At 43.5% G+C, this 8,455-nt stretch overlaps 1 protein-coding gene across 4 annotated transcripts in view; it reads left to right on the forward strand.

The window, feature by feature from the left end:
* Positions 1-8,455, forward strand: part of TMEM117 (transmembrane protein 117) — a 566,844-nt gene that overhangs the window by 167,274 nt on the left and 391,115 nt on the right. The window lies entirely within an intron of this gene.

The following is an 8,455-nucleotide window of genomic DNA, read 5'->3' on the forward strand; positions in this document are numbered from 1 at the left end:
GATGTGAGCCACTGTGCCCGGCTGGATATAGATGGATTTTTGAAATTAGTTCATACCATGAATTAATATTAGTTATTTCTAGAATAAAGCTTGGCTCACCACCAATTGTATCTCTACTTCTTATTTTCAGAGATGGTATGTTAATGGGAATGAAAGGAATTTTCTTATAATAATAAGGTCATTCAAAATTTTAGATTTCCTTTAGAGTTATATGGCACAAATTAAATCCTGAACTATCATCAATTTTGCTCAATGATCAACTGACTAATTGTGAAGTCCTTCTTCAGTTCTGTTGAAAGGAAAACACAGGAAATTATTTGCTATGCAGGATTTCCTTCCCAGCCTTTCCTCCTTTCCTGGGCTAGGATGTTTTGAAAGCCCCTTTGGCTCCCAGGAGGCGGTAAACTCTGGGGCAGTGTACCCGGGTAAGCTCAGGGAAGGAGAAAGTGGTGGAAAAGGTTAGTGAAAGGAAGGCAGGAAAGAACCTCCCTCGAGGTTTCTCTTGGATCAGTCTGGGGAAGAAGTATGTATGGAGCTGAGGATTTGAAAATAGATTCCTTTAGAATTCTTCATGCCCACTATTCCCAGGACAGTCTTTGTGTACTCCCAGAGGCAAGTGACCCTTGTTTGAAGACAGCTGACTAAGGACTTCTCAGCAGTTGCTCCCCAGACTGCATCTGCAGAGGCCTCTCTGGGTCTTAAACACCTGTGCAGTTGCTGACTTGCAGGGGCTGGGGAGCTGCAGGCCCCAGAGGTGAGGACTCTCTGAAACCACTAGAGGGAGCCCCAACTTTCTCAGTGGACTTTGGACAGGCCTGGGCAACTGGGCTGAGTCTTCCTCATCACACTGTCAACTGTACCTCCGGGACACTGGAAGGATCTAGCCCTTGCTCACCTCCAGAATGAAGCAAGGGCTAAGAGTGCTCAGAGAAAGTTGTATCTCCCTAGAGAGAAGTAGGTCCCTGTACTTCCCTGCTACATCATTTCAGGCTTCTCTGTGACCTCTTCCCGGGTCGGTTTTCAGAGGGGACAGCGTGCAAGATGGGCTGAGTTGCAGAGGGCCAACAGGTAGCAAAGTGGAGGAGACACAGCACTAGAAAAGAGAAAAACCAGTTTACAGAGATGATTCCTGGGTGTTTAGGTCAGTTCCACCCTTAGAGGCCACCAGATCCCAGAGGTCCTCACTATGTATTCAGCTTTGAAGTTGTGGTGACTGATGTGCAAGGGCCCAGAAAACAAATGGAAGACGTGCTAGTTCATGAGTTCCTGTTCATGGAGACCCAGAGGTCTTCAAGGAGACCAGGCTTCTGGCAGTCCTGGAGACATCAGGAAAATTAGGAAGACAGGCACTGGAAACTTCTACATTGAGGGAACATATGGAGATTTTGTACCCACTCTTAATTATTGGTGCAGATTTGCCAATTGGATGAAAATAAGGTACATATTAAGTTCACATTTAACCCTAAAATGGTCAGGCCCATCTATTCAGAGAGTGTATTTGGATACCTAGATCTGGGCCAGCCTTTGGTAGAATTACTGGGCTTCTAAGGCAACCCCTCCCCTCTAGAGAAAGTACACGAGAGGTGCTCTAAGATAGTAGTTCTCAAAGTGGGGTTGCTGGAACATCAGCATACATGAGAACTTGTTAGAAATGCCAGTTTTCTGGCCCTACTCCAGACCAACTGAAGTAGAAACTCTGGGACAGGGACCCACTGATAGGTGTTTAATCAAATTCTGGATTTCAGAAGCTGTTCTAAGAGGACACTGTGAAGTGAGCTTGCGGGGACGACAAGGAGGAAACAGGATGTGATGCCGAAGAAAGGATTTGGACAGGTCGGGAGGCGATATTAGGGGCTAAAAACAAAGTATAATCGAAGACAGATTCACAGCCTGGTTCAGCATCAAGTATATGTGAGCTGGAACAGAGGAGAGAGAGTGGCTAATATCTGGGGCAAGGCGAAGTAAGGCCTTGAGGCTGAAGGAGGGAGTGTGGGAACTGGGAGCTGTTGCAGCTTTACGAGTGGAAGAGTGACATTGTGACCGTTGTATTTGAGAAAAATTACTGAATATGTGGCACAAAAATGTCAAGTTGGGATGTTTTGAGGATTCTGTCTTTCCAGGGAAATTTCCCTGTGTCCATCCTTTCCTGTGGCTCTCCTGCTCCAGAATGGGTAGAGGAGGGGCAATCAGACTGTATACAGCGACAAGAAGTGCTTCTGGAGGACATGGCACCCCCTATTAACAGGCCAGCTCTTTCTTAAAGAATTCAGGAGTGAAACCTCTGCTGAGGGGATATCCTGAGAAAATAGGTTTGGAACCCTCCAAGAGGAACAACAAAAAGCCCAGACCATCCTAAGAAGGGATTCCTGGCCTTATAGGAGATAGCCAAGAGAACCCCTGCACCAGGCTTCAACATAGAGAATGCCACCAAAAGAAGGTCTTTACACTCTTGTCACTTACAGCAGAATGGGCCCAAAGTGAAGAAATAAAATTGGAATAACCCCTTTTATGGAAGCTGAGGGCCTCCCTAATGGAGGCCTGGAGATGGGCAGATGCACGGGTACAACCTGAAGAGACAACCCCCTTTAGGGATGAGATCTTCTGCTACCGAACTCAGAGTCCCTCTGAAGTGTCTGCTGCAGCTCTCGGGTTGGGATCAGTTCCTTTTTGTCATCCAAAGTCTCACCCTGAGATACCCAGAGCCTGAGGATGGACAAGGGAAATCTTTCTAGGCATTGCCTAGCTCTTCCTCCCTACTTCATCCCTCACTCCCATCCCTGGAGCAGAACTGCTTCCCAAAGCTGACCTGGCCTCCTTCCCTCCCTCGTCTCCCTGGGTTGTCCAGATCTAAGGGTGACATTGTCCTTCTACTGCTCTCAAACATGGCTCCTGACCTCTCCCCTCGTATCTCATGATTATTGATCCTTGAGAGTTTCCCTGGCTCCCTGTCCCTTCTTCCTTCTACACCAGTGTCCTTTGTCTGAACCCACAGTGGTAGCGGGGAGCAGGCAGCATGGATGGAGAAGAGGAAGGCAAAGAAGACAAGAATGAGAATGGGAGGGTTTTGCTGTTGAGCCAGGGACAGGACTTTGTAGGTGGCTCCCTCCTTTAAATGAGAAACAGCTTCCTCCCCAGTGTGGTCATTGCCATGCCCACCTACCTGCCATTTACTGTTTTTCAAGGAATAAAAAGGAGGTAGCAAGGAGGGCCTTTAACTTACTTGACAAAAGACTAGGCCATCATTCCTTTTTGTTTATTCTTTTCTCCCCAGCCCTGCCTCCATTCTCAGTTATTGTGTCCATTCTTCTGGGAACAGTGAAACATAGTAACACTCGCTAGGCCCTGCCTCTGGGCCCCTCCTCCTCTACCGCCCTGGGAAAATGGAAGTGGCAAAGTGGCAGGAGCAGGATTGGCTTGTGGCAGAGGGAACAAGGCAATGAAGGAGAAAGAGGTTTCTTGGGAGTGGAGAAAGAGCTAGAAGAAACTTTAAAAAGTCCATGGGTAGAAGCCATGTCATTGTCTGCTGGGAGGGAAAGGTGGAGACCTGAGTCTAGCACAGGGTAGGCTTGACCCACTCACATGCTCTTGTGCCTCAGCCACCGCAAACAATGGGATTCTGCTGGAATTCCTGACTTCCAACCTCAGTCCTCACAAATGCACACAGGTGGAAAAAGCCTGCAGTCCTCTGCTCTCACAGACCCTTTCTTGTCTTTCTCCGCTCAGCCCATCTTCTCTGGGAGACTGAAATATGAACCCACACCCCCTCACACTTGGTTCAGGTCTTCAGTTCCATCTCTGCCTGTGGGATCTGGAGTTGGAGCATTCTGCCTCTTCACTCTGTCCCATGCATGAATAATCTGTCCATTTCTCTAGTTCCTGAGCTTTTGTATGCTGTCTTTCTCTTGTGTCCTCAGAAAGGCAATGGAGTTTATGTCTCTTAGCCATGTGCTGAGGAGGTGGTGGGCAGATAATGCAGTAGAATGACATCTTTCTCCTTTATCTCATTTTGCCATTTCTTTCCTTACTGCCCATGTATGTCTCCATGGACATATGTTTTTTCTCGTTTTCTAAGATGGCAAGGAAATGACGTGAGTAGTCAGGATGCATAGGGAATGTGGCCCTGGGAGACTGTGTCAGAGGGCTGAAAGGGCAGACTAGGCACTAATGAGTCAGTCAGAAGCCCTGACATCCTGATCCTGTTCTACAACCTCAGGGATGAGAATATGCTTCTTCCTGGAGCCCTTGTATTCAAATGATGGTGGAGTATCTGAACTTGGAATAACAAATCTCAATTCTCTGTTTCTGCTCAGACACATCTAAAGGTAATCATTTCCTGCCACCTGCCATAAATAATTAATCTCAAATAGAACCATGTTTCCTGCTTTCGAACCCTGCTGGTAATGATGCCAGTGTAGATGGACCTGCATGATAAGCTTTGAAGCTAACAGGGATTATAACAGGGGTAAGCAGCTTTGGGAAAATGGAGTGCTCTTTTGCTGACTTGTTTTTGGGGACTTTGCTGATTCTCATGAGGAGCAATAACTGCTGAGTCCATTGATCTAGTACATCCTTGAATTTTTGAGTTAACTTCCTTTCTTTCTAAAAGCTACATGAATACATTCTTTGGAATGGTGGTATGCTAGCAGCTATCCAGGATGCTAGCAAACATGGATTCACACAAAGAGAAGGGAGCCCTCTGCAGGAAGCTGAATTTCCCCTTTTAGTTTCAAGGGCATAATCTCAGATCATTGTAGGGATGATGGTGGGGCAGTCATAGTCTCCAGCCTTTGGGAATATAATGAGATCCTTTCCTCCCAGATCACTTCCTCCTCTTGGCTTAGCACTTTCATTCTTTTTAGTGGCCATTTTATACAATCACCTCTTTCCTCTTTCATTTCCACTTTATTGGCTTGAGGATGCACCTAATAGCATAAATATCGTCTATAAAAATTCCACCCCTAGCCATCACCTCCCCTCCATTTTCAGGAATCTCAAGTTGGGGGTTTCTAGTATATTTTGGTTTTGTTACTCATGGGCAGTATACCTAGCTGAATTGCAACATCAGTGTATTGTTTCAGGCTGACTAGAGAGGAGCACCTCCAGAAAGAAATATCATGCAGAAGGCTACCATTCTGACCATTATTAGTGGGCTTAAATACCAGCTAGAAATGTGGGAAAACTCATTAATGAAGGATGCTTAAAAGCTGGACAAGTAGACAAAGCTTATTTTCTAATAACTAGCTGAAAGAAGAATGAAGAAAGTTCCAAATGTTCAGGAAACATCTACTGCGGCCAGTCATTGTCAGGCATGCTCACACGTGTGCATTTAATTCTCACAGTAGCCCTAGGAAGTAGGAATTATTATGCTCATTTTACAAATTTGAAAACAAGATTAGAACGGATTCTTGGTAGGAAAAATACCTGATGACCTCTGTTTCACATAAGTGAACATTGGCCATTTCTGGGTGATTTGGTAACAACGTTTTGTTTAATGTCTAAATTTAACATGAAATGTCATTTTCATTAAAAAGTACAATTTTATGAAATACTAAATATGTAGAAGCCTTGGCCAACATTATAAACCAGGATCTGACATAAATCCATACCTTCCAACTTCCTTTGACATCACAGTGTCTTTTCATAAGAAATAGTCACTTTGGCCAATAGGGAAAAGAAGAAAACGAATAACATCAGAAAACAATTTCCATCCAGCCTTGCTCTGACTGGGGTCACATGCCTTATTTTGCTCTGACACTTCAGGATGTTTCCTCCTGGTATTAACTATGCACCAAGGCTAAGAGGTCACAGGGCTGTCCTTGCCATTCTCAATAAATCAGTTTTGCAAAATCTCCAGGTCTTCTTGCAGAGTATTCAGACATAGAGGGTGTTATAGGTGATATAGTTTTGCTATGTCCCCACCCAAATCTCATTTTGAATTGTAACTCCCACAATGCCCATCTGTTACAGGAGAGACCCAGTGGCAGGTCATTGAATCATGGGGGTTGGTCTTTACCATGCTATACTCATGATAGTGAATAAATCTCACAAGATTTGATGATTCCGTAAGGGGGAGTTTACCCTGTACAAGCTCTCTCTTTTTGCCTGCTGCCATCCGTGTAAGACATGGCTTTCTCCTCCTTACCTTCTGCCATGATTGTGAGGCATCCCCAATTATGTGCAACTGTAAGTCAATTACACCTTTTTTTCCTATATAAATTACCCAGTCTCGAGTATGTCTTTATCAGCAGCATGAAAAGGGACTAATACGTAGGGTTGTAGCGGATCAGCTATAAAGATGAGCCTCCCTTTAGGCCCTGCAGCAGTATGGCACCAGTTTGAAAGCCTCCATCCAGTCCACATAATGAAAATCAGAAAAAGAACATTCACCACTTATCTTTGCTTTCTACAAAGAAACAGATACCTGGTTGAGGACCAAGACTGCCTTCCTCTTCATGTCCTTTTATATGTCTGTGTAGACAGAATCAGCAAGAGGAGAGATATGAAGTGCTTGCAAGGTACCTAGGTCTGTCCTTGCATCCGGACATTCCCTTGCTACTTGTAATTCCTTGACAGAAGACATTGTGGTAGTGGGTATTCAGGAGAGAAGCAATTAGAATGGGGCACTTCTCCCAAGGCAAACATTGAATCCTCTCTTGCTGTTACAGAGTAAAATTCCCTGAGGCCTGGGCTTGGTTTTCCATGCAGATTGATTGATAGCTATTAATACTGTCTCTAATTTAGTAATTCTCTGTGAGCTCCCTTGAGAGGTCCCAAGTACTCTTATTTTCCATCTCTCCTCACAAAGAATCAATAATGAAACTAAGTATTGACCATTATATTTGTCAAGCACATGATACCTGAAGAATTTAGATGGCTGGGGGTGGGGAAGATTTGAATAACCAGATACGTACATACAGATAGATAGGTAAAGATATCTCATAGCTCCACTTTCATTTTTTTTGTTTATAAAATACTGCTTATGTGTAAGTCTTGTGCTAGGCACTGAAGACACAATGCTGAATAAGACAGCTTAGATTCCTTTTTGTGAAGCATAAGATGTATCCCTCCCAAATGTTCTACTGATGACAGACTTCTATCATTAGAAGCGTCATAATTTTGTATTCTTTCATCACTTCTGAGGTCAAGCTTTACATGGTAACTTTCCTCAGTTTAGAGACATACTTGTTTTCTTACTTTTTAGATGTTTGTCCTAGAGTTTGCAGTATACATTTACAAGTAATACAAGTCCCCTTTCAAATAGCACTATACCACTTGATGGGTAGTGCATGTACCTCATAATAACAAAATATTCCTAATTCCCCCCTCTCATCCCTTGTATAATTGCTATCATTTGTTTTACTTATACAAAACTATACCTAAGCATATACATATGAGCATACATAATCAAATATGTTTTTGCTCTTATTTTGAACAGATTGTCAGATTAAGAATAAGAAAAAGAAGTTTTCATTTTACGTTCATTTATTTCTTGAGGATGCACCTTTTTTCTTTATGAAGATCAGAGTTTCTGACCTGTATCATTTCCCTTGTCCCTGAAAAAGTTTTTTCTAACATTTCTTGCAATATAGGTCTACTGGCAATAAATTTCCTCTTTTTTTTCTTGTCTAAGAAAGTCTTTTTTTCTCTTTCACTTTTGAAAAATAATTTCACAAGACACAGAATTCTAGCTTTTTTCAAGAAAAAAAGTGAGTTTCTTTCTCTCAACCCTTTATTACAATAGTCCCTCCTATCTGTAGGGGATACATTCTAAGACTTCTAGTGGATGCCTGAAACTGAGGATAGTACTAAGCCCTCTAAATAGTATTGATATGGTTTGGCTGTGTCCCCACCCAAATCTCATCTTGAATTGTAACTCCTAGAATTCCCATGTGTAGTGGGAGGGACCCAGTGGGAGGTAATTGAACCATGGGGGCTGGTATTTCTGGTGCTGTTCTCGTGATAGTGAATAAGTTTCATGAGATCTGATGGTTTTGTAAAGAGTAGTTCCCCTGCATAAGCTCTCTCTTTTTATCTGCTGCCATCCATGTAAGTCATGACTTGCTCCACCTTGTCTTCTGCCATGATTGTGAGGCCTCCCCAGCCACGTGGAACTGTAAGTCCACTAGACTCTTTTTCTGGTATAAATTACCTAGTCTCGGGTATGTCTTTTATCACCAGCATGAAAATGGACTAATAAAGTTGTAGCTGATCAGCCATAAATACAGGCCTCCCTTTAGGTCCTGCAGCAGTATGGCACCAGTTCGAAAGCCTCCATCCAGTCCACATAATGAAAGTCAGAAAAAGACCATTCACCACTTATCTGTGCTTCTTACAAAGAAATAGATACCTGGATGAGGACCAAGACTGCCTCCCAGATTGAATGATAGCTGTTAATACTGTCTCTAACTTAGTAATTCTCTGTGAGCTCCCTTTAGAGGGCCCAAGTACTCTTACT

The sequence above is a fragment of the Hylobates moloch genome, unplaced genomic scaffold (genome assembly GCF_009828535.3).
Source record: "Hylobates moloch isolate HMO894 unplaced genomic scaffold, HMol_V3 SCAFFOLD_13, whole genome shotgun sequence".
In the NCBI taxonomy this organism is placed as follows: Eukaryota; Metazoa; Chordata; class Mammalia; order Primates; family Hylobatidae; genus Hylobates; species Hylobates moloch.